Here is a 6119-nt window from a genome sequence, read left to right as displayed (position 1 = left end):
AGTACCTCAAATTTGTAAGTACAGTACAGTACTTGAGTAAATGTACATAATTACATTCCACCACTAACTGAACTAAAAAAACTAACTGCTCTCCTTCATAAAAAGCATAAACACAACGTGGTACTTTCAAAATAAAGGCGCATCTGAAAGATGACGATGTGTATTGTCTTTGTATCTAGGAGTTTGGATAGTTGGAGGATTGAATCGATACATCGTGTTGTTATACCTAATAGGACCGAAAATTGCGAGAGCGGAAAACAGTTAAACCCCCGAATAATGGCAATATCTTGGATTTTTCAGCTTTTTCAGCCCATACACCAAACAATCAATGTTGTCCCAGCCTGAGACCCAGGCTCATTAACACACATTAGAATAACATATGAGAACTATACTTAAACTTTACTAAACAGTGCCATGTCTGTGCAACTGGAAGTGATGGTTGCGTCTCTCTTTTTGTGTCCAGGAGTGTCCACCCCCCCCCCCCCCCCCCCCCCCCCCCATCCTTTTTAAGCTGTTTATCGCCCATCTCTGCTAATTTAAAGCGCCCATCTGTTTTAAACAAAGCACATAAAAACAAACACATACTGTAGTCATTTCTCACCACACCAGACCCTGAAAGAAGGGATTGCTGGGTATTCTGGTGGCGCGGCAATACACTCCAGATGTGAACAAATTGTCCCCGTCACTAATTGCTATTGTGTCCATACACTGATGCTGTTTATGGGGATCTCTTAGTTTTTTTTATAGATGGGGCTGAGACTGTTTGCCATGATTCAATAAGTGCATGTATGTGTGTGTGTGTGTGTTTGTGTGTGTGTGTGTGTGTGTGTGATTATAAAGCTGATGGCGTTAAGCAGCGGTGGAAGAAGTATTCCGATCCTTTAATTAAGTAAAAGTACAAAAACCACGCTGTAAAAATACTCCGTTACAAGTAAAAGTACAAAAACCACGCTGTAAAAATACTCCGTTACAAGAAAGAGTCCTGCATTGAAATTGTTACGTTAAGTAAAAGTACCATCAGGACAATGTACTTAAAGTATTAAAAGTAAAAGTACTCAATGCAGACAAATCCTCACATTTTAGAAACTGGAAACGATCCAAACTGTTCTGTGTTTAATCAGCTAATCATTTCAGCTGGACGTGTAAGCCGTTACTGGGTAGTTTCATTTATAATAAAAACAAGGTATTTTATAAACTATATGTCTTTGATGTGCAAAACTCTTAATGTGTAAAGTAACTAGTAACTAAAGCTGATTAACGTAGTAGAGTAAAACGTACAATATTTCTCTCTGAAAAGTGGAGGAGTAGAAGTAGAACGTGGCATGAAAAGAAAAGACTCAAGTAAAGTACAAGTACCTGAAATGTGAGTAATCGTACTTCGGTACTTCGTTGGGAAAGCGCAGGGCTTTAGAGGAAGGAGAGGTAAATTGGGATGACACTTTGAGGAACAGTTGGAGATCTGACTACTGTTATACAGCCACCATAAACAGAGCCAGATGTTTCTGCTCAGCGCCTGCGTGATGAAGGCTTTCTTTAAGCGAGCCCATCCTTTTCCTTCGGCCCTGTCATCAGAACTTCTGAGAGGACGGGCTCGCTCGTCCCGTACAGTTCATCCAATCAGGGCTGATTAGGTGTGTGTGGCAGCCAGAGACGCGCGGGGGAGTGGCCGCTCTGCCCATGCTGCTGTGTTTACAGAGGAGCTCTCTGCATGTGAAGAAGGTTTCCCAGACAGTCTGCGGAGATGAGAGAGACAGACAGAGAGGGAAATCAGTGCGTGGCATGATGTGGTGTAAAAGATAGTTAAAGATCCTTCCACAACCCTAAATAACAGACCACCATGCAAACTGCAATCAACCTGACTGCAGTCGCAGTGACCACACTGTAATCCAAATAAACATACAATGGCATAATGAAAGAAGTGCCCCCCCCACCTCTTTATATGCTGGGAAATGGCTTCACCTCATGCATCATCTTTATGATGCATGAGACTACACTAGACAGTACACTAGACACTACACTAGACAGTCACTACACTTTATATCTTTGACTTTATATTTTTGATATTTTATACTGTTATATTTTATACTGTTATATTCTTATATTTTTTTGTGTCAACACTGCAAAGGGATTGCTTTAATCTCGTTGCACAAGTACCGTGTACTTGTGTATAATGACAATAAAGGCATTCTATTCTATTCTATTCTATTCTATCATGCAACCATAATTTCTCTGTCATCGTTTCCTGCTCAAATGAAAAGCTGCAGGAGGAAAACAATAACCCCAACACAACTCCAGCCAAGCTAAAGAGTGAGGATCTTTACACATAGTATAAAAAAACATACACATAACCACAGATCATGTAGTTGTGTAATGGTTACACAACTGTGGCAATACAGACAAAACCTCAATGCAAACTGACTGCGTTGAACACAGTCGTTGCTGTTTTATACTCACAGTCATTTCATTATTAGGCTGATTTATGGGATGTTCCCTCCATTTCTGTGAAGAAAAAAAAGACAAATCAAAACCAAAGTGTGTCAGACAACTGCCTTCATCAGACTCCACATTTCTTCATTTATTACAAGCTAAATATGAACCAGCGGTCTTCAGTTTTGTAACATTCAGACACTTTAACCCTTGTTTGGTATTCAGGTCAAATTGACCCATTTCAAATTTTTAGAAGAAGAAAAATGGCACGAGTTACATTTTTTTCTACTTGAAAATCAACGGCCTTACCTTATTTTCTGTGATGCACGTGAATTCCTGACTCAATTCAGAACATTATTCTGGACATGACCACTTTTTCCAAGATAAGAATGATCACACAGTGGATTTTTAACATGAATCATAACCTTATGACAAAAAAACGGGTCACACTTCCATTTTTTAATTGTGTGCTGGTAGAGACTGGTTGCATTCCATGAACACTTGAGATAAAGACAATATTTGTTAATAGATTTTGAAGTCAAATTTGATTTCAGAATGTTTTTTAAAACCCCAAATAAGTCCCGGGACAATTTGAAGACAACACAAAGGTTAAATGTCTTCGTTCAGTTGCATTTATAACTAGTTTACAATGTCAGAGTTTGAACTATTTCTCAGTGATTACTGGGTTTAAAAAAAAGAGAGACAATGTACCAACACGTATGTGTCCCATGTGTATAAAAGACTAATAATAATTCTGTTATAAAATGCAATGACATAATTCAACTTGATCTAATGTTTAAGTCTTTCCTGTTATAGTGTCTGTTGCATAAAGTCTAATATGTGGATGTCATTTAGGCTTTTTAAATGTGTAAAGCTGGATTTTCTATTTTTAAAAATCATATTGAAATATTTTTTTTTTTAAACATTTCAACCTAGGCTTATTATTAAATATGATCTTTCTCAGTTTTGAGATTTCATTCATATTCACAACCATATTCAAATGTCTTTATAGAGAATGAATAATGATTGATACATAATGTTAAGAATGTGCCAATCTGATTTTGTAGAATAAGCCATTACATCACATTACAATGCATTCATTATTACACTTTTATGGAATAAGTATTTGGAAGGAAAAAACCTGCCTACATTGCTTATTCTTATTATTTCCCTCTGAGATCAACGCTCAGTTATTATCATTTAATTCATCCAAGACTTAGCCTACATCAATATACTCACTTATTAGAAGTGAAAGTAAAAGTAAAGAAAAACTTTCATGACTGCATTAGTAAAGCAGAGTATTCAGCGTTTTCAAACCTTCAACATCAAATTCAAAATCTGTCATCAACAAAAAGAAAAACAGAAACCGAATTTTAACTTTTTTGTTTTGTTTTTTTTACTCTTTCACTCCAACATAACGAGTAAAATGTATACATTTCAATTTTGGAGGAGCAGTGAAGTAAAAGTGAAAGTTTCTAGACTTAGAAATAGCGTAATAAAGTAAAGATTCTTCTTAACCACAGCAACCAAGCAGCTTTATTTGTAGGCTACTTACATCACCACACTCTGGGATTGAGTTTTTTTTCTTCACAGGTTGTTTTTTGTGCATTTAAACGGAACTGAGCCTTCACTATAGCTCTCAGATAAAAAACAAAAGCCCCCACTGATGATGAAAATAAGACCTGAAGATATTAGTTCCAAAATTATGACTTTCCTCACACCTCCATATGTATTTTTGCATCCAAAGCGAAAATAAAACCCTCCGTACCATGTCCACAGTCCACATAGGTCTCTCTCTCTCTCTCTCTCTCTCTCTCTCTCTCTCTCTATTTATATGTGTATATATATGTATATACGTGTATATGTGTGTGTGTGTGTGTGTGTGTGTGTGTGTGTGTTCTACACGCTGCAGCAACATGTAAAAGCCTATTGTTTGTTGATTTGGAGGCCCCCCCTCAACAACTGGCATTTTCTACCCCGCTCCTCTGTATTGAACACGCCAAAAGCGTTTTGATGCTTTCACGTTCGGTCGGAAATGTCGCAATTATGACGAAGCACTTGATTACCAAACAAAAAAATCGTGACAAAAAAAAAAAGTTACAAATAAAAATAAAAAAAACATAACTGAAGTCTCTCTATGATGCTGTAGGCTAGTTGGTTTTTAAATGTAGTGGTCAGTGGTTTAGTGGCAGCTTTTTAAACACATTTATTTAGGCAAAAACAAAAAACAAAAAGAAATCAGCCCTGGTAGGCTACTCTAACATTATGGACACAGGTCTAGATGCATTTGTAAAATAAATGAACAGTCATACAAATATGTCTATTTAGTCATAACGTTTAGCCCATTAACCTGTTACCTCAATAAGTAGATAGACAGAAGTAGGCTAGCCAAGGCTATCTTTCTATAGATAGGCTATAGGCTAACACATGAGCAGGCGGACAGCACTTGAAAGCCACATTATTGAAGACTCTTGCTCCCCCACCCCCCTCTCTCTCTCTCTCTTGCTCTCTCTCTCTCTCTCTCTCTCTCTCTCTCTCTCTCTCTCTGCACAAACACATTCACCCCGCTGGCTCGCGGGGGCTGTTGGGAGCCTGTGGAGGGGCTAGGGTTAGGGTGATGAGGAAACGAGTTGATGTGCCCTGGAAGTAATTCTTTCACCCTTCACCCTTCACCCACCCCCAAACACACACACACACACACACACACACACACACACACACACACACACACACACACACACACACACACACACACACACACACGCAAGGTGGGAGAAACGGGACCAGCAGCAGCAGCACCGCTGGCAGCCTTCACCACGTGGGGACCCGGGCCGACCACCACCGTCCAGCCCAGTCCCGCCGCAGGCTGCAGACCCCGCTCGCGCTCTCCCCCGGGCTGTCACTCGTTGCCGCTTTAGAATCAGAAAAATTATACACTAAAAAGAAAATATGAATTGCCACAATAAGTTACACTTTGGCTATGTGGAACTTGCTTTAGTAAAAGGTGAATATACTGTTTAGACAAACAAACACACATGGGCTATGAAACATTAATATAGGCCTAATCAACAATAAATAGGCCAACAGAAAAACAAATATATATAGGCTATTTGGAAAAATAAGGGAAAAGAGGCTGAATGGGTTGAGTGCAGAGTTTAGAATAGATCGTGTGTGTGTGTGTGTGTGTGTGTGTGCAGATGTAAAGTCCAGGATGAAGGGTAATGCAAAGCATTAATAAAAACACAGAAAATAAAATCAGATAATGATGCATGTGCATGTTCTATGTTGTGCGATTAAAAGATGTTTTTTCTTCTTCTATTTAACATTTTATTACGCGCAAAACTAATATTAAGGTAATCTAAATATTTCAGAAAATCTCGCTATTCATTCACAATCATAAAAGACTCATATTCTGTTAATGGGAGAGTTTTTTCTCACACTTTTTTCGTTCTTAAAACGTGTGTAAAGTCCGTTCATTAAACTGATTCCGGTTGTAAATGCTGTTTTTGTACAATTTCACTCGGAATGGGCTGCTACTATATATATATAGATATATATAGATATATATCTATATATATATATACATCGAGAAAATGAAGTGATGTGGGGATCATCATGAGCAAAAAGATGAATGCATTTTCACTTTCCTTGTGTTAAAGAGGCGATCGATGACGTCACGAAGCCTATAAAAC

The sequence above is a fragment of the Etheostoma spectabile genome, chromosome 7 (genome assembly GCF_008692095.1).
Source record: "Etheostoma spectabile isolate EspeVRDwgs_2016 chromosome 7, UIUC_Espe_1.0, whole genome shotgun sequence".
Classification (NCBI taxonomy): Eukaryota; Metazoa; Chordata; class Actinopteri; order Perciformes; family Percidae; genus Etheostoma; species Etheostoma spectabile.
Note: the sequence above shows the minus strand (reverse complement) of the source record.